The following is a 24934-nucleotide window of genomic DNA, read 5'->3' on the forward strand; positions in this document are numbered from 1 at the left end:
TTTGAAAGAGCCGATACAGTGATGCAGTTAACAGCTGGGTTATGGTGTCAGAAGGCAGTGATTAAAATCCTAGTGCTAACCAGATCTACCCAGGGTCCTCATCCAGTTTGTTTCTCTACCTCAGCTTCCTCACCCGTAGACTGGAGATACAATAACGATCCACCTGCAGTATAAGAGCCTTCAGAGGTTAAATTGGTTGACATGAGCAAAGTACTTAACCCTGTGTCTGGTGAGCAGGGAACACTCAGATATTTGCAATTATTTTTCAAGGACCCGAATATAAATACTTCACAGCCCACAGTGGAAATGAGAAGATAATCAGAACCTTTTCAAAAAGTGTCAACTAAGCCAGGCATGGTGGTGCATACCAGTAATCCCAGCCACTCTGGAGGGTGAGGCAGGATTGCAAATTTGAGGCCAGCCTGGGCAATTTAGCGATACCCTCAAAGAAAAAAAAATCAAAAACAAAACAGGACTGGGGAAGTAGCTCAGCAGTAGAGTTTCAAGCATAGCATGCTTGAGGTCCTGGGTTCAATGCCCAGCACCAGGGAAAAAAATAAAAGAGTGTCAACCAAGAATATTATCTTGAGTAGGGCTTCAAGTAAGGGATCCTGGGAGAGTGGAGAGGGTTACTCAGGAATAAGGAAAAGCCACCAAAAGGTGAAGTATCAAAAACAGAACACCTCAATGTCTCCTAGATCTTGATATTGTAATTTAAAAAATGTGTAATTGATATTGTGTAACAGGAAGAAAAGGTCTAAAGGACCAGGGGAATTGGGAGGGGTAGGGGAAAGGAAAAAAGGAAAAAAAAAATATGAGAAAAGGAAAAATGGAAACAAAGTCTCTGCAAATAGGGAAGGGTGGAGGGGGTGAAGGGAGGGCAAGGGAAGGGGAAAAAATAAGAACCAAGATACTCATGTAATGGTACAAGATCCCAATGATGAATGCAACTGTATTTTATACCAAAAATGTACCAATAAACTTAATGGGGGGAAAAAAAACCCCAGAACACCTCACCTTTACAAAACTCTGTTTTCAAAGACAAGACTACCATATGGGAGGCCTGGAGGGCAGGACTGGACCCTGAGCACACCCTGACCAAGAGAGAAGTCAAAAAACAAACAGGATGGTGATGGAAGGGAAGGCAATACTGGGTTTTCTAAAGACTGAAAAATATGTGAATATGGGGCCAGGGATTTAGCTCAGTAGCACTGTGACTCTCTTGCAAGCACAAGTACCTAGGTTCGATCCCTAGTACCAAAAAAAAAAATGTGAGTTTACTTTTCCATGAGAAGAATGAAGACAGGAAACACATTACAGCAGCTCAGACCACCAAGCCTCGTTTCCACAAAGACAAACTCCTTACTGACCAGCAGCCTGGTCCAAACAGGTGAATATGTGAGCAAGCAGCACCCTCTTCCTGCAGTGGGTCCACATTTATCACTGACTGAAAAGCCTGGGGCTTTCTTCCCCTAATAGCAAAACCTTACTAATCTGAATTCTACTCATCTACAAGAGTAGTGACTTAGGCTCTGAGCTGAGCTGGTTTTTTTCCCTTTGCGTTGGGGTCTTTCCTTGCTGAAAAAATGTCTCACTAAAGGAGACAATAAGCAACGTTGCACACATTTAACTTTACATATACTAAGTATCTAACATCCTCGTGAATATACTGAACATTAATTATAAATAATTAGGTAATGAGTTATTACAGAAAATCTTTATACTGTAGTAAATCTGGCCTCATATATACCTTACATGTAATTTTTATAATCTTGTATTTCACAATAGTTTCTCTTGCAATTCAATCTAGTGGGTAAGGAAGATGCCTCTTTGTCAATGACTACATGAGCCTTTTTGAAGTGGGGCCAGTACTGGGAATTGAACCCTGGGCATTTGCACTGAGCTACATCCCCAGCCCTTTTTATTTTTTATTTTTATTTTGAGACAGGGTTTTGCTAAGTTTCCCAGGCTGGAATCAAACTGTGATCCTCCTCGCTCAGCTTCCCAGAGTGCTGGAACTACAGGTGTGTGCCACCATGCCTGGCTTACATGAGCCTTTCTAAAAGCCATTTTATGTATTCAATGTGGATGGATGGGAAGCTAAGAGGGAAGAATTTGGTATCTTTCTACTAAAATGTTTGCTTAGGTAGATGAATAAAGATGTAAGCACAGAAATAAAATACACATCGATCCCCAAACCTATTCTGAGGGGCTGACTTTTAAATTACTTGAAATTTTTATTTCAGTTTTGGGGGTAAAACAAATGACTCTTTTATGGAGGATACTATAGTTGAAGTTATCTGATTCTATAAACATAGCAAGCACAGTTTCTGGTGGCAGCTACTTCCTTGGCCTGCATGTCGATAAAGCAATGCAGATAAAGATAAGCTTTGCCATGGAAAGTTGCACTATCACACGGGAAAGTCCAGTTTGAGTTCCTATTTTTTCTTCTATTCTTGTCCCTCCTGCTTTGGATTAAGCAGCCAAGTTGTAAAACTTAAAAGTTATGCGTCATGCTTTCTTATCTACAAGTGAATACTCAGGGAGATGAGTCTACTGATGATCAAAGTCATGGTAAGTTTCCTGTTTCAGAAAACATCTCTAATCTCAGCTTCATGATAACCTATGGAAGTTACCATATCTGTACAACTCACACAAATACCCATTCCTCTACAGGATTCCTACCACAACTCATAAATCTGTAAACCTCTATTTCAAATGTCATCCCTACCATTTAATCAATGCAGAAATCCAAGTAGATTTCTTTAAAAATAATGGCGGTGGTAAAAAATAAAAATGAGAGTCAAATATTAGCCAGTTCCTGTATTTATATGGTTATTCCTCTATCCACAATTTGTAAAAAGTTTTCACTATGATTTTTTGGAAATTATTTCTCCAAAGAATGTTGAGAATCATTTCCCACTTAAATAAAGCAAATGCTTAAAAAAGAAATAGATTGTAGCTGAAGAATAGCTCAGAAATTGGGTTTGTCTTAGGGTCCTGTGAAATCAGAGTCAAGCCCTGAGAATCAAAATTTTCCTTTCACTTTTCACTGAGAACTAAAGGTGTTTACTTCCTCTGATAAAGGGTTCATAATAGAGAGTGGCAGTTAACTTGGTTAAGGAAATTGTTAAAGGATGCTCTATTTGCGTTAACATCACATCATAAAATTAAATCATATAAAATGGAAGCCACATCTATCTCAGCTGCTAATTTTAGTTAAGTGAAAGCCTACAAATTCCTAATTAAAAGCTTCTTCATCTTAATGGCAAGAGCTAAGCATCACCTTGAGGGTTATTTTTAGGAAAGAATAAGAGAGCAGAGAGCTCGACTCTGAAAAGGACAAGACCATACCCTGTCAGTCCCTCCTCCCAGGCGGGCCTGGTGGGCTGCCCAAGGAACCTGCCGAAAACGCATTTAATAATTCTCCATAAAGAAAAGATTTTTAAAAGCAATAGGACCAATCAGGTAACAACAGACCAATCAGGTTTTTCCTAAAATTTAGAATTCACTGTGGCAAGCTGGATAGGCAATTACATTCAAAGGAATGTACAGGGAGCCGTCAATTGCCACTGCCATTCATTCAGCCGCATTTACTGAGCCAAGTGCTTTGCTAGGCTTGGAGATATAAAAATGAATACAACACAGCTGCTTTACTTCCAGTGAACAGAATACAACAGAGTATGCCGAAACAAAGGGCTTCAGGGCAACGTGTTAAGTACTATAATTGGGGTGTGCACAAAGGAATGGGGGCCAAAGGAAGAAGCCATAAATGCTTCCACAGGTGGGGGAACAGGCAAGAAGGGATGATGATAGTCCCTTGTGACAAACGAAAGACTTTGTCTTTGCCATGTTCTAAAAGGGCAGGTGGTTGTTTTAAGATTTATGAACTACTGTAATTTCAGGTGCTATTTTGGTCTATTAGCCAGTTTCATGTGTGTTCAACACTGACTTTCAGTTACAAAACCTCAGGAGTATACATCTTAAAAAATAAATTAGAATACTCCCCATGAAACACACACACAGTGCAGAATGGCATGAAACACCAGCATGAGTAAAACTTAGATCCTAATTTCAAAGATGTTTTGAAACCTGAGTGAATGAAAGACACATGAGAAAATTTATATACAATATTATTTTAAATATCACTTTTTTCTTTTCTTCTTAAGGCAAAAATAAAAGCATCACCTTATTATAGTGTGATATTTGCCTTTCTCTACATCTGTGTTTTTAAAAAGGAGGGTGTTGAATCAACTTCTACTTAACATCATTTACTATGCATACCATATTCCTACTTATAACATAGTTGTGACAAAACCTCCATTGTTCATTACACACCAGCCCCAAACTTGAGTCATTCTAATGTAAGCATGAGAAACTCCCGTCTCCTTTGGGGTGAATTTCCAAATTCCTCTGTGTTAAATTGAGGTCTAATTTTCCTTGTGCCTGGTTTTCACAAGAAGGTCCATTCCACCCCATGTGCTCCTTTTCAGCTGTCAATAAACAGAGGCAGTGAATTCCCCACAGCTTCACAAAGCTAGTTAGGCAGAGCCATTCAGTCCTTCAGGAAAACAGGGCATTGATTTCAGCGAGTTCCCAGGGAGCAGCTGCAACAAAGAGATCAAAGGCCCACCTCTCTCTCCCTCCATTGCTTTCATTAGGCCCAGCCCAGCCCAACAGCGACAGGTCTCCTCAAGACTGAGCCTCTGAGAGGGCCTGGCAGACCACCGCATGGTTCAATTCAAATTCATCCGTTTCCGACATTCCGGTGACAGTCCAGAATGCTAACCATGACAAACCAGCACAATTGCCAGCGTAATATACTGCTCCCTAGTTCATCCAAGGTCAGAGGGGAGGGAAGTCTGCTGCTTCTGGGCCTGCTGGGCCTCAGTGGGCCCTGACATTCCATAAATAAACTTCTCTCACTCTCCCTTTCTGCCTCGGTCCTGCAACCCCACGAGCGACTGTCTCACTTAACAAACTGCAGTTTCTTTCATGTCACCGAACCCAAATTGTCCGGAAACTTTACACTGGATTCAACACTTGTCCAGGGCCTGGGTCTGGCTGTGTGGGCAGCCCTTGGCGGTTCACTCCTGTGTGGTAAAGCTGTCTGTGACCTCCAGCCAGGTCCTGGATCATGAAGAACTAAGCAGGAATGGCTGAGGAGGTCACACCATTGCAAGAGTCAGTGTGCATAAATTCTGTTCTCAAAACAAAAATGTAAACAGAGATGAAGGAGATGTTGGCTTTTTTCCTGACCTAGGGACTCACCCAAGCTCCTGGATGACTGTGTGTGAGGGGAAGCCTCGGGAAGGTGAGCAGAGGGAATCTGAAAGAAACTGAATTGTCCCCACTGGTCACCCACACAGAGCAAGGTAATGGAAAGGTTTCTGAACTCGCCATGAGACTCCGAACTACACCTTTGACACAGCCTTTCCGAGCCTGCAATGAAACCCATTTGTTTTATTCATTCCATTTCTGTCACTCATTTGGAGCACAGATGGGAATAGATGGGTTGAGTTTCAAAATTCCTAAACCAAAAAGAAAATAAACAGTATTGGAATGAAAGGTATGGAGAACTCATTCCCTGATGCAGAACATGACCTTCCCACCCACCTCCCTGGAAGCTGGAGTCAGGACCCTGGGGATCCTTGGGGATCACCGAAGACCTCCAGAGTCCCTGTGCTCCACTATCCCTCTCTGCCTGCCCAAGGCGCTGTTTCACAGCGTGCTAAACAGCCCTCAGGGAAAAAAAGACTCGCTTGTTTTTAGGTTGGGACACAAATGAGTTGGAAAATACAGAACTCTAAAGTGGATCGGAGGCCAAGTATGGTAGCACACACCTGTAGTCCAGCACTAGGGAGGCTGAGGCAGGAGGGTTGCCATGAGCTTGAGGCCAGCCTAGGCTAGATGGTTAGTTCAAAGCCAGCCTGAACTAAATAGCAAGATCCTGTCTCAAATAAATAAATAAATAAATAAATAAATAGGACAGGAAAGGTGGCCTGGGACCAAGGCAGTGTGGCCACTAAATTAGAAACCTTAAAGCTAACTCTAGCATTGACTCACTTCAGGATTTGGGGGCACAGTTAGCCTCGGTCTTCTATTCTTCCGAAATGCAAAATATATGTCAGGAGTTTCTGTACAAGGTACTGTGAAGTAAGCATTCCTCCACAACTGTGTAGGTCCTTGAACAAGGCTAGTCTTATGAGTGGAACTTTTTCATACAGTCAGGGGCCACCTGACTCAACAGAAGGTCTCTGCGAGCTCACTAAGTTCCTGTAAATCAAATGAGTTTCAAAAGCACTTCAAAAACTTACTACTTGAAGGGACTACATATACCCATCAATCCATTTATGTACCTTTCAGAAGCATTTACAAAGCATTTAGGAATTGCATCAATTTGATCTTTGCCACCACCCCCTGAGATAGGTGGTTTGGGGCCTATTTTTGAATGAGGAGAAAACAGGCTCAAGAGAGGTAAATCGATTTGCCAATCAACGAGTTACCTAGCAGAGTTAAAACTTCAAATCCAAGTACTCTGTCTCTAAGCCAGATGTTGTTTTTATCTTACACCCCAACTACTATGCTGTGGCTATAATTATTCACTATACGCTCTCTTGCCATAACGAAAGTAAGAATCGTAACAACTTTTCTTCTCAGTGCTGGGAATTGAACCCATGGTCTTTTGCATGCTAGGTGAGTGTTCTACTGCTGAATTACATCCTCGTATCTTTTTATTTTCATTTTGAGACACGGTCTCAGTAAGTTGCCCAGGCTGACCTCTAACTTGCAATCCTCCCGCCTCAGCCTCCCACTCCACTTGGCTATCATAATCAATCTTTTACTCCAATACACTGTATCACTTTCATTCAGTGAGGTAGTGTTTAAGGGTGTGGACTCGAGGAAGATCCACATCTAAATTTTACTGTTAACTTTTAGTAACTTAAAATGAAGAAATCAAGAGTATTTTCAATGGCCCAGTTTCCCTATCTATAAGAGAGGGTAAGAATACTTTCACAGGGTTTGTAAAGAATCAAACTCGATAACTTGTACAAACCACCTGGATCCCTATTAACATAATAAATGAGCAGTAATGGTAGTGATTATCATCAATACTGAAAATTAAATCAATGTAAAATCTGTTTTTAAAAGTCTTCCTTTTACAATTTAACTTTCAGCCTCTAAATTGCACTTATAACTACCCTCCCACACTAAGTTCAGCACTCAAAGCTGGGGTTTTATGAGAACAAAATAATGAACCAAGATCAAACTATTATAAAAGATAAAAAAGCTACTTTATAAAATAGAAACATTAATTAAAGTGTCTTTTTTTTTTTTAGTACCAGGGATCAAACTCAGGACCTTGAGCTTTCCAGGCAGGCGGCAGAACCACTGAGCTAAATCCCTGGCCCTAAAGTGTCTTTTTAAAAAGCTGAGGCAAACCCTTTGCTATAAAACAACAATGTCGTTTTTTCTGCACAGTTCAGCTTTAGTTCTTGTCAGTCATTTCAAGAAGAAATGTATTAATAACAGTAAGAAGCCATAGACTTAGGCATGAAGGAGAAAATACATGCAGGGTGTTTGTTGCATGTATATTTACACTTTAGTGTTGGAGATGAATACATGTGTTACTTCACTTGATCCTCACATTACTAAGAGACAACAGATTAGCCTTCTAGCACAAGAAAAGACTGAAGCGGTAAACATCAAGCTTTGTTCTTCACTCCTTTTCTGTAACACTCCATGGAGGGAAGGTAGCATGTAGATGTGAGAGTACAGGGCATACAGAATGCAGCAGAAGACAGAGACAGGACACCAAGCCTAGGAGAGCCAGGAAAAGCTTTTGAGAGGAGGTGACATACGCCAATGCTGGCTAGTACAGACATACTTCGGGAACATTCCTGATTGTCCTTCAGCTTAAAATTTTTCTGTGACTTCTCAACTTGTCATTCAGTGATTTAGTTCTTTACCACTACTACTGTTCATTTGCAAACTTATGTGAATCCTTCCTCCCCTTTTAAAATCCCAGCTAAGGCACTGATACTAAAGAAGCAGGGAGCTGAAGTCACCGTTGTATGACTAAGCATTACCAAGTGCCTTCTTCGAGGCAGCTCTATGATTTTTTAAAAGTTTTCATGCATTCTTCTATTACATTATCTAGTCTGCAGTAGTATACAATCTATTCAACATATCATTTTAAATGTGCATGTTGATCTATAGGCTATTAATACTGAGAAACATTCTTTCTTCACTGCTATTTACCTCAGAAATTAATAGTTGGAAAGAACTCTAAAGAATATCTAAAACAGCCAGGGGAGGCTCTACATGCCTGTAATCCCAGCACTCTGGGAGGCTGAAACGAAGAATCAAAAGTTTGAGCATAGCCCGGGCAACTTTGTGATTAGTGACACCCTGCCTCAGAAAAAAAAAAAACAGAGAGAGAGAAAAAAAGGACGGGGGATACAGCTCAGTGTAAAAGCCCTTGGCTCAATCCCTGGTACTGAAAAAATTATGTATTTATATACATGGAAAAACAGGTCTCACCAAAGAAATGTAGCCCATAGCTGGGGAAGTCTAACGACTTTCTCTCCTACCAAGAGCTGAGAATCACCTTTTTGTCATCCCTCCTAATTCTATCTTCTTTAGCAAAAGGAAGTAAATTTGTTTTTTTGGTACCGGGGATCGAACTCAGGACCTTGCACTTGCGAGGCAGGTGTGCTGCCATTGAGCTAAATCCCTGGCCTAGGAAACAAATATTTTTTAAAAGAAAGGCATTCAGCCATTTGACAACATCTTTGACAATCTTGTATAGTGAGTCACTAAAAAAGTCACTGTTTTCTAATTAATTTTTATTTTGTTTCAAATGCTTTCTAATTTCCTTTGGATTTGTGAAATACTTTTCAGAGAAGTTTTAGGTTTGTGGCAAAGTTGGGCTGAAGGCATAAAGATTTTCCATTTATTCTTGTCCTCACCAGTGCCCCCACCAGGTTAGTACATTTGTGACAAATGATGAATTCACACTAACATGTCATTATCACCTAGAGTCCATAGTGGACACTATGACTCACTCTTGATGCACATTCTATGGGTCTAGACAAATTTATGACAGGTAGCCATCATTATATCATCACATGAAGACGTTTTGCTACCCTAAAAATCCTACGGTCCACCTACTCATCCATGTTAACCAGAGTTTTTCACTCTCTCCACCATTTCGCCTTTTTAGAATGTTAGTTTTCCAGCTATAACCCTATAATATGTAGCCTTTTCAGATTGCCTTCTTTCATTTATTAACATGTTCCTGCTGGTTTGAACCACCAGTGGTAAATGCATGACAGTCCCATCAGGTGGTGCCTGGCAGTGAGCCATGAATTTATGGCCCTGTTGTAAATATATTAATATGCATTTAAGTTTCTTCTAGTTATTTACATGGCTTGATAGCTCATTCTAGTTCTAGTCCCATGGATTATTTGGTATAATTCTCCAGCACAGCCATCTGGGCTTGGTGTCGTCTTTTCTGGAAGGCATTTTATTATTGATTTCTTTAGTAGATATAGGACTATTCAAGTTGTTTTTCCTTGAGTGAGTTTTGGTAGTATGTATGTGGATTTCAAGGAACTGGTCCATTGTGTCTAATTTACCAAATTTGTTGGCAAAGAGTGTAGTACTCCCTTATTAGTCCTATAGTCAGTGGTGTTAACTGCTCTTTCATTCCTAACATTGATAATTCGTGTATTTTTTTCTTGGTTGCATGGTTAGAGGTTTATCATTTTACAGTATTGATAGTCTCAAGGAACTGGCTTTTCATTTTGATAATTTTCTCCATTGCTTTTCTGTTTTCAATTTTGTTGACTTCTGCTCTAATTTCTATTGTTTATTTTCTTCTGCTTGACATACGTTTAATTTGTTCTTCTTCTGGTAATTTCCTAAGGTGGAAACGGATTGGTTTTAGATCTTTCTTCTTAGCTACTATATGTATTAAATGCTATAATTTCTAACTACTATTTTAGCTATATCTCACATCTTTTAATTAATTAGTTTTTCATTTTCAGTTAATTTAAAATATTTTCAAAATTTCCTTGGGACTTCTTCTTTGACCCTGGGCTATGTAGCAGCATGCTAATTTCCAAACATTTGAGAATTTTTCAGCTATTTTTCTTTTATTGATATCTAGTTTAATTTTGATTGTAGTCTGAGAATGTATTTTGAATGCTTTATATTCTTTTAAATTTTGTTTAGATGCATGATTCAGAAAATGTCTTCAGGTTATTTGAAAGTATAATGTTCAGCTAGAAGATATTTTTTCCAGATTCCTCTCCATTTTAATTTAATTCTATTATGGCCAGAGAACACTTTATCCTTTTGCATTTATTGATTTATTTTCTTACCCAGAATGTAGTCTATCTTGGTAAAAGCTCTGAGTATACTTGTTAGGTATAGTGTTCTATAAATGTCAGTTATGTCAAACTGGTTTTTAGTCTTGCTATTCAAGTACTCTATATCTCTACTGATTTTCTATGTACTTTGTTTTTTTTTTAAGACAGGGTCTTACTAAGTCACTAAACTGCCCAGCCTATCAAAACTTGCTTGAACTTGCAACCCTCTTGCCTCAGCCTACCAAAATTCTGGGATTACAGGTGTGCAACACCACACTTGGCTTAACTATCTACTTGATCTGTCATTTATTGAGAGAAAGGTGTTGAAATCTGACCATAATTATAAATTTGTCTACTTTTCCTTATCTATATTGAAATTCTTTTTTAGATGTCTAAACACTTAAGAGCATATCTGCTTGATGAATTTACCACTTTATCACTATGAAATAATCCTCTTTATCTCCAGTATTATACTTTGCTATAATTTCTGCTTTGATATGAATATAGCCACTGCAGGATTTATGAATTCTAACATGATATGTTATTTTCCATCTTTCAGATTATAAGCTTGTGTCTGTATATATGAAATGTATTTTCACAGATACCATAATTATTTCTTGTTTTATAAAAAACTCTAACCTGACATTCTTTGACTTTTAATTAGTATATTTAGAGCACTGTACTTAGTGTCATTACTAACAGGGTTAGGCTTAAATGTAGCATCTTGCTATTTGTTTTGTAATTGTCCCAACTGTTCTTTTTTCTTTTACTGCTTCCTTTAGAATTGAATATATTTTTGATTTACCTGTATCTCCATCTTATAACTCTGCATTGATATTTTACAGTTTCTAATTTACAGTTTTATCTTTTTTTGGTACCGGGGATCGAACTCGGGTCCTTGTGCTTGCGCAGAAGGAGGCGAAACCACTGAGCTAAATCCCTGGCCCTACAGTTTTATCTTTAATTATCACAGTATATCTTCAAGAATATTATATCATTTCACATATAGTATAAAAACTTTATATTTCTATTTTCCCTTTTCTGACTTTTGTGTAATTACTGTTGTACCTTTTACATATTTTATATTTCATATGATGTTGTTATTTATTTTAAAAATTACATTTAAAAATACTTTAATAAATTTTATATATTTGCCACAGTGGTTACCATCTGTGGTGAGCTTTACTTCCATTTGGTATTATTTTCCATCTTCCTTCAGGAGCTCCTTTAACATTTTTTGCACTATGGGTCAATCCTTTTAGATTTTCTATGCTTGAAAGTCTTCATCGATCTTGTTTTTTTGAAGGATATTTTCACATCTATAAATTTCTAAGTTGACAGTTTTAGTACTTTAAAGATGTTGCTCCACTGTCTTCTCGACTGCATTGCCTTTGAGGAGAAGTCTGCTGTCGTTCTTATCTTTCATCCTCATGTATACTGTCTTTTTCCTCTATTTAAAAACTTTTTTCTATTACAGGTTTTAAACTACTGGATTATAGTGTGCTTTGGTATACTTTTCTTTTGTATTTGACATTCACTAAGATTCATGGACTTATTATTTAGGCTTATTATTTTCATCAGATTTGGCAAATTTTCAACGATTATTTCCTTAAATACTTTCTGTCCCCTCCCCTTCCACTGGAGATGCTAATTACACATATATTCAATCATTTGAGGTCATCTCATAGCTCAATGATATTGCATTCATTTTTTCAGTTTTTCCCCAAGTTTCATTTTGAATAATTTCTATTGTTATGTCTCAAGGTCATAAAATCTTTGATCTGTGTTGTCTAGTCTGTGATTACTCCTATCTAAGATGTTTGATCTTATATGTTTATATCATCTCCAGAAGCATAAAAGTGCTATTTAGGTATATTTCTATCTTTCTTTAACAAGTTTATACTTTCCTCTAAGATCTTGAAGATAAGGAGCACATTTATAACAACTATTTTAGTATCCTTACTAAATTTACTTATTGAATTTTCATTAAATAATGCAATAAATCTGTTAAATTTATGTTAGCATCTTCATTTGCCTAAATGTAAGCCATTGAGGGATCATAAAACTTTTTGTGAGTGTAAAGGCCAGATGGAAAATATTTCAGGTTTTGTAGGCCATGTGGTTACTGTTATAACTACTCAGTTCTGCCACTGTAGTGTGAAATCAGCCATAGACAGTACATAAATGAATGGGGGTGGCTGTATTCCAATATAAGTTTATTTATAGAGATAGGCAGTGGATCACATTTGGTCAATTTGCAGGCTCTTGGTTTAAAGAATAAACTTGTTTCTAGCAGCATCTCAGAACCAAGCTCAAGGCTACTTAAAGAACTATGAAGTATTTGAAGTAAAATATACAATGTCTAGCATTTGATCTAAATTTACTAGGCATGTAAAGAAGCAAATTCAACAGTGAAGAGAAAAATCAATCAATGGAAAAAGAGAAATGGCTGACTTCTTAGGCAGGACTAGAGCAGTCTGTATTCTGGGGCTAATTTTTCCTCAGTATAGAGGCACTGCTCTTCTGAGTACTCCACCTAATGTCACTTACATTACAAAGTTTTTCCACTCTCATAGTGGGAGATACATTCTTCTCAGCCCTATGTGTGAATTACCTTTTTCTTTCCAGTGGCTCTTCTCTCAGCCTTGGATAGTTACTTTATATGTATGCACTAAACAGCATTCAGCTGAAGACTCCAAAGAAACCTCAAAATATTGCTGGAACCTACTGTTGGTACAACTCTCTGTTCTCTGTCATTCTGGCCTTCAAATTTTTGCTGCCTCAGCCTCCCTGAATTAACTCTACCACCTCAACTCAGAATGACCATGAGGCTGTATCTGCCAAATCATGTTTTCCTGCCCTCAGTGTTCACTGTCCTTTGTCACTTGTCCAGTGTCTGAACATTTTCTTTTTCCATTTCTGGCAGGAGAATAAATCCAGTTCTTAGTGGAAGTAGAGGTTGCCTGCCTCTGTAGAAGTCCTGATCCCTTATATTTCCATGAGTGCTTTATATGTAAAAAGAAGCTGCCCTAGCTTGAGTCATTATCCATCAAAAAAGAAAAAAAAAAAAGAGTATTAGGCAAAATCAGTAACTACTAAATCCTTCCACCCATCCAGCCTTCCCATCTTTGTGGAATATATATTGGAGAATGGGAGCCAAACTGTAATCAGTTTTGGTGGGTTTTTTTTTTGGTACTAGGGATCAAACTCAGGACCTTTCGCTTGCTGCAGGCACGGTGCCACTGATCTATGTCCCTGGTCCTGTAATAAGTTTTATTTAACATTTGTTTTTCATACAAACAGTATTTATTGAGGAGCTATTTGCCTGGCACTGGTCTAGGAGTTAGGATTCACCAGTGTGAACAGCACACACACAAGCTCTACTGTTGTAGAGCTTAACTTTGAATGAAAGGGAAACAAACAAAATAAATGATATCAGATGGTGAAAAACAAAGGATAGGAAGCGCTCTGAAAGTAGGCTTGGGAAAATGGTGCCTATTTAAAATATGCCGTCCAGGGGAGCCTGGGAGAAAAAACTGATAATTTAGGGAGAAGTGAAAATTCAGGGAAGATCTGAAGGAGATAAAGAAAACAGTCATGTGGCTATTTGTGTGAACAGTAACTGCAAAACATGATATAGGGCTAAGAAAACGTATGTGTCTAAGGGAGTGAGTGAGGGGAGTAGTAAAAGATTAGGCCAGAGGCAAGCGGGCCCATATCACATTGGTGCTGATAAGCCTCCTGAGATAGGGAGGCCCTAGAGACACTGGAGCAGGAGAGAAACACGATCAGACACACAGTTTTAAATAATTTATCTGGCTGCTGTTTGGAAAATGAGTTAGAGGAGACAAAGTATAAAAGCATGGAAAGCAGTTAGAAGCTATTACAATAAAGGGATGATGAAGGCCGTACCAGTGCTGTAGCAGAAGAGATGGGGGAGAAGTGTTCACCTTCCGGTTACATGGGATACATGCAAGGGGCGCCCAACAGCCTCTCCTGACAGCTGGATGTGTAGAGAGTGGGACAAGGAAGAGATGAGAACAGTGACAAGGCATCTCACCTGAGCAACAGGAAGACTGGTTGCCATTTACTAAGAGGAAGAGGACGAGGAAAGAAAGTGTGGTTGGGAGTAGAGGAGAATTTAGGAGCCCAGTTGAAGGCTTGGTAGGTTTGAGGATCAGATTCAGCAGTTGGATATTGGAATCTGGGAATCAAAGGAGAAGTTCACACTGGGGATGAGCAGTGTCCAGCACATATGTGGATTTAAATCCAGAAAAATGAATGAGATCAGCTGGGGGTGAGCATAGATGGAAAAAACTCTATACATTGACAGAAAAAAGTCTATACACTGACTGAGACACCCAACATTTGCAAGTCAGGGAAATGAGGAGGTATCTGCTAGAGAGATGGAGCGGAGTGGTCATGGCCACAAGAAGGCGGTTGCAAAGTGTGATGACTCAGAAGACAAGGGAAGAAAGTGCTTTACCAAGTGGCATGACCAGTTGGGTCGGGGTTATGGATTGGTCAAAGAAGGCAGAACTAGCTGATAGCCTTGCAACATGGAGGTCACTGGTGATGCTTATGAGAGTTTTGATGGAACAGTGGGAACCAAAGTCTTATTAAAATGGCAGAATGAGCCTCACATGGCAGTGCAGGCCTGTTATCTCAGCATTCTGGGTGGATGAGGCAGGAGGACTGAAAAGTTCAAGCCTATATCCTACGCAACTTAGCAAGACCCTGTCTCAAAATGAAAAAAAATTAAAAAGAACTGGGGATGGACCTCAGTGTGAAGACCCTGGTCCCAAGCCACACTACTGAAAAATAGGTGGTGGGGGGGGGACAAAATGGGAAGAAAGATTGAGAAATTGTATAAACAAAAGTAGAGAAAGTAAATGGAGGGGCAGCTAGAGTGGAATGGGTGCTAATTTTCTAAGTAATATGGAGAAAGAAGAGACAACTATTGTACCAATATCCCTGAATAGGCAAAACAGGATGGAATCTAAGAATGCAAGAACAGGTATGAAATTTAGATTGGGCTTAGATCAGCCGTCCAAAAAAGAAGAAGAGAGGTAGAATGTGGGGACAGATGCAGTTGGCTTCGTGCATGTAGTGATGGGAGTTTATGAAAATTCTCTTTCAGGCATTTCTGTGTTCTTAGTGAAAAGGGAAACAGGATCATCAGTTGAGAGGGAGAAATCCAGAAGAAGATTTGGAAATTTATATAAAAAGAAGTTTTAAATGGTTCCTTAGGAATTAATTACAGCAAACATTAGTAGCCCACTTAAAGTTATCAATCAAAGCTAGGCCAGTAAACATGGCTGGGTGTTTTTTCCCAGCTCTGTTCCACTTGATAGCTGCAGCCGTGGACCAAGCAGATGGAGGCACCAAGACTCTTACAGCAAATTACAATGAACCAAGAGGGAAGGATGGAAGAATGAGTGAGGAGAGTGTATGGGTGATTTTAACATTAGGACTGGCTATTTATGTTTAGTTAGGAAGGATGTGCGATATAAGGGAACTGTGGTGCCCTGTAAATGGAGGATGTCTAGATGGAGTTCAAAATGTGCTCGAGCTCAAGGACTGGTGGAGAATGGAATTCTGGGGCTCAAAATGACGGAGGGAAAACAGCTATTGTTAGTGACTCAGGTCCACAATTTCCCCATGGGAGGAAATGGCGGAAGTAGTTTGGAGGTCAAGCTCACTGAAGGAGAGGAACTCAAGTAACTGAGAAGCCTGGGTACTGGAAGGAGTCTATGTAACCTTAAAATCACCAACAACTGGGATACATTGGTCTTGAAGAGAAGACGGATTGTAATCCAGGAACTGAAGAATCCAGGATTAAGTATGGAACAACAATATGGGAATAAATAGATGACTACAACAAGGAAGAATATACCACATATTTTACTTTTCAGATTTTAGGTTCTTATGTTGTTTTAAATCTATATTTATAATAATTATTTAGGCATGGCTCTGTCAGCCCTTTTGTACTACAACTTCCTCTCTTCTTCTGAAATGTCATTTCCTTTGCTCTCATTGTGAAAAATGTACAACTGATCCTGTCAACTATACCAAATGCCTAAATTTTAAAACAATATTTCCTGGAGCACAAGTCCTGTGATATATTTGGTGACACAGGGGTCACATGGTCAAATGTGTTTGAGGAACACCACAAAGCAAAGCCGCTTTTAGAAAAACCAGTTGTTAGAAATAAATTAGTTTAATTTCAACTCAGTTTTTTCCCCCAGATGAATGGCTACAGATTCCTTTCCCATATAATATCAATTAACATCCCAAGCAATGAGGATTCAAAGGCATGCACTTTGGGGAAGGCTGTATTAGAGATGTGTCTTTCTGATGGCCTCAAAATAGGTGAAACAGAAGCTGCTAGAACAAGATTCAAGGTATTGATCGAGGAACTGTCAGAGAACGCAAACCTTCATTATATTACTTTATAACAGTAGCCTCTTGTATTTCTAACATGGTGAGAAACAGGCATCTTCAGGCAGTGGAAGTTCTTTGAGATGTCTTTAAAATTGGTTTAGCATATTTCAGTCCCCCTGCACCTGTTCTGGCTTGTACCTGGATGTTCCCCCAAAGCCTCATGCTGTCATAGGCAGGGCTTTTAGAGGTGGCTGGATCTAGGGTATGTGCCGCTGGGGTCAAGGATGTGATGCTGGGATTGATTCCTGATGCAATGCTAGGATTAAGGCTGCCCCATCCAGGGTGTGAGTGCTGCCTGTCGTAAGGTTGGGGAGCCTGGACAAGACATAAAGGACAGAACGGTGGTCACTGCTTGTCAATTGCTGCTTGCTTCCTCACTGCTTTACTGCTTTGGTGTCTTCTTGCCTTTTGCGCTCCATAAACTGCTTCTCCTCCGCGATGCCCCTCTGCCATGCTACCGTTCATTGGAGCCAGCTGACTGTGAACTGAACCCTCTGCAAACTGTGAGCCAAATAAACCTTTTATCCTCTGGGTGTTGGATATTTTGTCTCAGCAATGAGAAAAGTAACTAAGACAACATCAAAATCAAAGATGCCAAAAAGATGCCATGGTCTTTGGATGAAGACCTCGACAGCCAACAGAGTGGAAGCATATAAAACCTCAGCTCGACAGGTGGCCCTTTGTTCCTACCTAGTATAACCCCAGAAGAAAGTTATTCAAGAAACAGATACTGCCGAGCATGGTGCCACACACCTATATCCCAGAGCTTCAGGGTGGAGGCAGGAGGATCACTGAGTTTGAGGCCAGCCTGGACTACATGAGTTCAAGGCCACCGTGAACTACACAGTGAGACCTTGTCCCAAAAACACAAAAACAAAAAAGAAACAGATACTCCTAACCCAAGTCAGGAAGACCAAACTTTTTCAAAATAATTATTACCTACTAGTATCAGAAAAGTGAAACAGATCTTAAGTTAACAATATAAGAGCCAAATAATGATTTTTTACTCTATCTGTTGCTCCAGGACCCCAGGATTGTGATTAGAGAAGGCAAAGTGCTGGAAAGAAGAATAAAAGCTTGAAATGTCAACTTACAAAGGCAAATGGCACCAGGTATGAATCAGGCAGGGATGATCTGAAAACAAACAGAAATCATTAATTAGTTTCATACAGTAGTTGCACATTCATCTGTTAACTGTAATTTTTTCTTTTGGTACTGGGGATTGAACTCAGGACCTTGTGCTTGCGAGGCAGATGTGGTGCCACTGAGCTAAATCCCCGGCCCTGTTTATTGTAATCTTAAGATTGTTGTAGATTCATATGCAGTTTTAAGAGAGCTTTACTCACTTTTTCCCAACAGCAACATTTTGCAAAACTACAACATAACCAGTGTATTATATTAACACAATTCTCAACTCTTTTGAGACCTTCCAGTTTGTCTGTGTAGACTGAGTTCTGTATGATTTTTCTGCACAGAGAGGCTCACATCTCCACTACCACCACAGTGAAGATCCTCAACAGCTACAGGGAGATGAGGGTCCCTCGTGCTGCTCTGACCATGTGCCCAGCCCCTCAGCACCGCCCCCTTGGGTCCCAGATCCCATGGCCCTCTTAACTTCAATATTAAAATAATAACACACATTTATAAGTATTTTACTCATAGCCTGTAAGAGATTATTACTCAGCTATATCTCAAATTATGCATAAAGAATTTTGCCTTCCTGCACTAAAGACTACGCTTTAGTTTAAGGAACAAATTTTTCTAAAAAGAAGTTTCTTCTTTTGCATACAGCATTCTCTTCAAAAATCAAAAGGTGAAAAGTAAGACAACTAGACAACTAGTGTTGTCTGAACTACCATTCTGTACTTTCAATATTTCTGCAATAAAAAATCTGTCAGTGCTCACTGTGGGACAACCAAAATATTTTATACATATCAAATCCTCATAACCCTCTGATATGCATAGCACTATCATCTCTGCTTGATCCAGGGGGAAACAAAGACACGGAAAAGTTTGGTAAGTTACTTAGTCACACAACTAGCAATAGGCAAATCTCAGTACCTGGGGCAGAGTTTTAGCATCCAGGGGAGTCTATACCTCAAGATACCGATGAGAATGAAATCAAACTATTTTGTGTTGTTATCACAAATCAACTCCACTTTAATACACTGAAATTGAATAAGGGAAATGCTCAAAACAATGATTTGTAAAATGGGAAAAATGCTTTGTTCAAATATGAAATGATCCCGGGGATTTAGCTCAGTGGTTCAGGCACCTGGATTGCAAGTACAAGGTCCCAAGTTCGATCCCTGGTACCAAAAAAAACCCAAAACAAACATGAAATGATGGAAAATTGTCAAAAACAAAGGGCAGAACACACTGGCAACAGACAGCTTGCCAGCCCTGAATTGCGAGGATTCCTTATATGCTGCTGATTGTCAGGCAGCAGTTTACACAGAGCTGTGATTACTCTTGAAAAAAATGTATTCAATTGGGCAAAGATGATGATGTGAAAATTGAAATTTTCAGTCACAGACAAAAGCTGCACAAAATTAGGCTGCTTAGCCAATAGTCATCTAAAAGACCAGAGATAATGTCCAGATAATAACAGTAGATATCTATTGTGATGAACATTCTGTGGTCTATTAGCTTAATGATATAGCATTATTACTGAGGATTAGTAGATATTTTCTTCTGTGAAACCACATAACGCATCTGTGATTAGCTCAATACTCAAAAGGTGCCCATTCTGCGATCCATTGATGCACATTGCCCAAATACTCTACTAGGCTTTCTTTACAGCACTAATTTTACAGACATCTCCTGGATGATCTAAGGTCAGGCAGTAGACAAGGGCACAGGACACATTATTAGCATTGTCTGATGTCCATACAACAAGTTACACACAGGAACCAGGGAAATGGAGCTCTGAAGTTCCTCTTCTGCATGAAGCCACACACTAACCACTGTTCCCAACTCTGAGATGAAATAAACTCATCATCTCATTAACATTTACAGATATCAAAACTTTTTCAAAATGCTTATGTTATGCAATTTCTTCAAACCACAATTTTGTTAATTTATTGTCACTACACTGTATAATCTCTCCCAGTTACTTAGAACGCACACTGTTTTAGAGAGGGGAAAGCATAGGGGAAAGTAAAGGGGTCCTCTTCTGCCCTCTCAGGCAACACCCCACACTACCTGCTCGCTGTGCCTCACTGAGAAGCCAAACACCAAGGCTGGGCCAGAGTGTGGCCTTGGGGGTCACTGCATACAGCTCCCCTTTCAATGATTCTTAAAGCCCATGTTTTTGTAAGCATCATAATTTCAGGGCAAGTATAAGGCAGGGGGCATAAGTATTTTATCTGAACGCTCCATCTCTAAAGAATGGGACAAAACAGATTTCAAAGTTCTAAGAGAAGGAAAATTGGAATTCCTTCATCAGTCGCATTTATGTGCAATTCTTTTCGCAGGGAGATATTTAGTAGCTTATTTTCAATTTAACATGATTTGCTTCTCTTATGTCTCTTTCTAAAAGTACACTTTTTGTTTAGAATACTTTTTCTCCACACATAGAACATAAAACCTTACAGCTTCTTTTCCTAGTCCCAAAACACTCTCCCAAGAAGGCTTGGTAAGCTATAGTGATTATGCTTGAATGCCGTGTCCCTCTTACTCTACTGCTGAAGTCACCCAGAGATACACGGTATTAGCATAGTATTTGCCTGGCTCTTCATTTTAAAACATTCTACAAAATTACCTGAGTTCTTCATGTTTGTATGTCACCTCAGCTACAATGTTTATACCACTGGTTCTTTTCTTTTCTTTCTTTTTCTTATGCAAGGGATTGAAAACATGCCACCGAGCTACTTCCCAGCTCTTTTCTAATTTTTATTTGGGCACAGAGTATCACTAAGTTTTCAAACCTGCAACCCTCCTGCCTCAGCCTCCCAATGAGTTGGGATGACATGCATGTGCTATCATGCCCAGCTCACCGTTTTTCCTAAACTGTTAAACTCTTAGAGGACAGGAGCCACATCTATAAAACTAAGTTTACAAAGAACAGCCAGCCTTGCACAAATGTCCTACAAATGCCTTTGGTAGTGATGAGCACAATGACCATAGCGATAATGGTGGGCTGGCTCAACTTAACCAGAGTTCTGGTTTCCACCAACCTGGGCCCTGACATGAGGGAGTAACTGAGACCTACGTGAGAAGCAGGGCTCCATGTCAGAGGCTCCTGTGGGTACTTTCCTTTGAACTCCATTACCTGCGAGAAAGACAACAGCCATTTATTCATTCTCCTTTGAGGGTTTTCAAACTCTAAGACATAAAAAACTGACCTGCCTGTCTTCGTCATTTCAAGCTGCAATAACAAAGGACTGCAGACAGGTGACAGACACGGCATTTCCTTCTCACAGCTCTGGAGGCCGGGACTCTGAGGCATTGCAGTGGCAGGGTCATACTGTGAGGCAGAACCTCTCCTGGGTGGCAGACAGCAGGCTCTCGTGTGTCCTCCTCACATGGAGGAAAAAGAGCAAGAGAGCTTGTGGCCTCTTCTAACCAGGGCACTAACACCATTCATGAGGGCTCCGTCCTCAGAAGCGAATTGCTTCTCCAACGTCCACCTCAGAACACCGCCATGAAGACCAGCATTTCAACACACTACTTCTGAGGGGGCCACACATTCAGTCCACTGCAATGGCCTTACGCACACGTGAAGGCAGTTCTGGCGGTTCTGACATACCCCCTAGTCTGCAAAATTTCATATAAAAAATGCCACACTCATTGGGCCATCAGACCCATTTGGGTTCTAGAAACTGCTCAACCACTTTGCAGCCTTTCCTCACTCCCTGTCACTTCACACCTTGTCTCTTAGCTTCCAGTGACTCTCCCCACGCCCAATCCTCATTCACATGTCCCTATCTCTGTCAACATCCTCGCCTCATGCTTCACTGAGAAAACAGCAGCATTGTATGAGCATCTGTCTCATCCTCCAACTCCAAATGCACAAACTTCCCTGCACCTACAGGAGGGTGCTAGCTTCCTAGACGCCTCCTAGATGCTGCCCATCTCCCCCTTCAAAATTCCTTGTACTTTACCATCCTTGCTCTTTCTGCTGGAGATACTCACCCCCAATGTACTACCATGCCCAAGTACTTCCCAGTTAACCTCCAACTGCCCCCGGCCCCTCCCTTTCTCTCTCAAACTTCTGAAAAGTTAGACAATCTGCATTTGCTTTCACGCACTTGTTTTCCAACCCAGTCCCCTGGCTCTTACCTCAACCATGGTCACTGAAGCCCTTCCGACTATCCTCATTTATAGAATCAGGACACCCGGGCCCAAGAGATTACTAGGTTGAGATAGTAAAAAGAAACCTTCCCTGGGAGACACACAGAAGCCAGGGCTGCCTCAAAGTGTTCTTTCCCAGATATCAGACCAAGGACTCCATCTTCCAGGGACTCTCTATTCCTCCTTGCTTATATCATCCCCTCTGTGCTAAGGCTCAGACTTCCTCTTGGAATATCATTGTTTTTCATACTTTCAATTGAGGAAAAAACCTTATTTACCAATGAATGTGCTCTGTGTTGACCTCATGGTGTAAATTATTTTATTTAATTGTCCCAACAACTTGAGAATGGGTAGTTTTAAGCCCTGTGTCCAATTATAATCTTGGCTGAGAGGAAATAAAACCTTTCCTAATATGCCACATTAATAAACAAGACAGCAAGCATCTGACTTCTGACCATAACTGGAGTCGTCAGCCAGCTGCCTGTCCTTTGGGATGGCAACATCTCATTGTTCCTTAGTTGTTCTCATTAGTTAGTGACACGATTGGGGCATCACTGAGATGTGTCATGATTCCATCACCTCGTGAGGTCCAAAAAACTAGAACTGATGCAAATTTGCTCTGATGAGCAAACACATCAGAAACTGATTTTTTTATAATGGGACTTCATGAAAACTCTAATTGTCGAAATATGACACTTGGCTTCAGTGATCAGAGCATTTTCCCTTCCAGTTCTACCTCAGAAGCTGGCTTAACAAGCATGAGCTGTGACACAGCCCTGTGATCCCCCACATCCTGTTCTGCTTTCCAGACACACAGACACTGAGCTTGCTGGGAACTGCTGTGAAACCTGCCCAAGAGTGACTCTACCTGGAGACCTGGGCTTCATTCTGGCCCCTGCCCAGCTATACCACCCCTGCTGAAGGGAGAAGCCCTAGGGCCGTGGGATGTGCTAGACTATGCTTCTGATGCTGAGAACCATGGAATTCCTACAGGCGACTGCTGGACTCTCTCCCAGACCCTGCTTTTGAAGGCAGACTGTGGCCCCAGTGGGCCTGAGATAGGAGGTGGTGCCTGGCAAAGATGGCTGGGAAAATGAGCGGGACCTGTCAGTGACGAGATCCCAGGACAGTGCCAGATAATTCCCACGACTCCGGATGTGGAACTTCTCGGGGCTCCCATGAGAGGTGGGCTGCACATAAGGACATGGAGACCACAGGAGCCCGCTATCATGACTTCCCAGGATAACCTGCGCTGCGTTTCCCAGGCCCGTTACTTTTATTTTTGTTTTTACCTTCCTTTTCTGGTGTTCTGCTCAAGTTCACTCTGCAGAGTTGGTTTCTCCCATACCCATTCACCTCTCATTTTTCAAATAAACATTTGGCACCATTTTTGACTTGGCTTGTCCAATTCTCTGTTTGAGGCAAGAAGGACCTGGAATACTTTTGACTGCTGAGCCATTTCGAAAAGAACTACTGATAAGAGGCCCAGGGGCGGTCAAGAGGTGGCTGTCTGCTGTCTGGTGTGGAACAGAGCAGGGCACAGAACCGAAGGAGAAGGGAAGATGGGCCAGGGTCGGGGGCCAGCTTGCCCACAGACATGTTCTGGACTTGTCTCTTCCAAGACTCCACATTCAAACATGGTTTTCCAGGTCATATGAGGGAAATATTTAGATATATGGTAAAAGACTGTATATTTTTATGTGAGATTCATCCCTTATCACAAGGTAGGGGCATGTGACTAGTTCCAGGCTGTTAATAAACAGTTAATTACAAAAGTGTTATCGTTCATAACTGGATGCCCCCCCAAAACCTCATGCACTCTGAGGTGGAGGGGGCCCTTGTGGAAGGTGATTGGATTATGGGGCACAATCCCTGGTCTGGTGTTGGGAAGTGCGGTCTGACCCAAAGAGGCACTGGGGGCGTGACCTGGAAAGGCATCTCCCTCCCAGGCTCCTCCCTTCTCCTCTGCTTCCTGTTTGCCATGAGGTGAGCAGCTTTCCTCCACTCAAGCCCTTCCCCCATTCAACTTCTACCCTGAAACCAGCCTACTGTGGACTGAAAGCTCTACAGACTGTGAAACAAAACAAACCTCTCCTTTGACTTGCGGGTGTTGGGCATTTTGTTTCAGTGACGAGAAAGTGACTAAGACAAAGACCATTCACATTCTCTTCCCCTGTGATAGCAACCAAGACAGCTAAGTCTCAAATAACAATTATCTTATTTGACTACAAGATGGCAGCACATCCAAAGGCTTGAGTATGTGGGGCAGTGCCTCTTGCAAACCCACAGTGGATATTTAGTATGAGCAAAAGATAAACTTTTAGAGTAAAGCCCTTGAGGTTTGGGGATGGCTTGTTAGCACAGCATAACATTAGTCCATCCTGACTAAAAATTGGTACCCAAAGTAGGACTTTGCTTTAGCAAAACCCTAATATACATAACCTTGGTTTAGTGGTCAGGAAGTGGTGAAGAAACTCATCTTCTCGGAAGATGATGTTGTATTCTATACAGTGGTCACGTATTTAGTAAAACATTTGCCTCTGGTACCTCAGGAGGCAGAAGTTTCTGTCTTAATGAACTTGTAGTTCTAGGAGAAAAGATAAGAAAATAACACTTTGGTAGTGTACATGGGCCATTTCTGGCTTCATCTGGCAAGGTATTTCAAGAAGAGATGAGCTGAGAGAAGAATTACCCACTTTTCCAAAATAAGTGAAGGGGAATGGAGAGATTCTAGACATTTCAGTTTTGACAGAAAAACTAACTCCTCAATCCCCACATTCAAGAGAAGACTTTGAAGGACAGAAACCCAGGAAAATGTT

The 24934-nt window shown here is 40.6% G+C and overlaps 1 protein-coding gene across 29 annotated transcripts in view; it reads right to left on the bottom strand.

The window, feature by feature from the left end:
• Positions 1-24934, bottom strand: part of Plagl1 (PLAG1 like zinc finger 1) — a 112945-nt gene that overhangs the window by 28586 nt on the left and 59425 nt on the right. For 25 of the 29 annotated variants that reach the window (XM_087190070.1, XM_087190074.1, XM_087190065.1 and 22 more), the window contains exon 2: positions 17915-17954. The gene's annotated coding sequence lies outside the window, so the exon portion shown is untranslated. Of the gene's footprint in view, positions 1-17914; positions 17955-21033; positions 21094-24934 lie in introns of those variants that run through there. The other 4 variants (XM_021259298.2, XM_021259300.2, XM_004846030.4 and 1 more) reach the window with 1 other exon arrangement.

The sequence above is a fragment of the Heterocephalus glaber genome, unplaced genomic scaffold, assembly GCF_053883595.1.
Source record: "Heterocephalus glaber isolate CG9 unplaced genomic scaffold, H.glaber_assembly_v1.0 deba00001550, whole genome shotgun sequence".
Taxonomy (NCBI): domain Eukaryota; kingdom Metazoa; phylum Chordata; class Mammalia; order Rodentia; family Bathyergidae; genus Heterocephalus; species Heterocephalus glaber.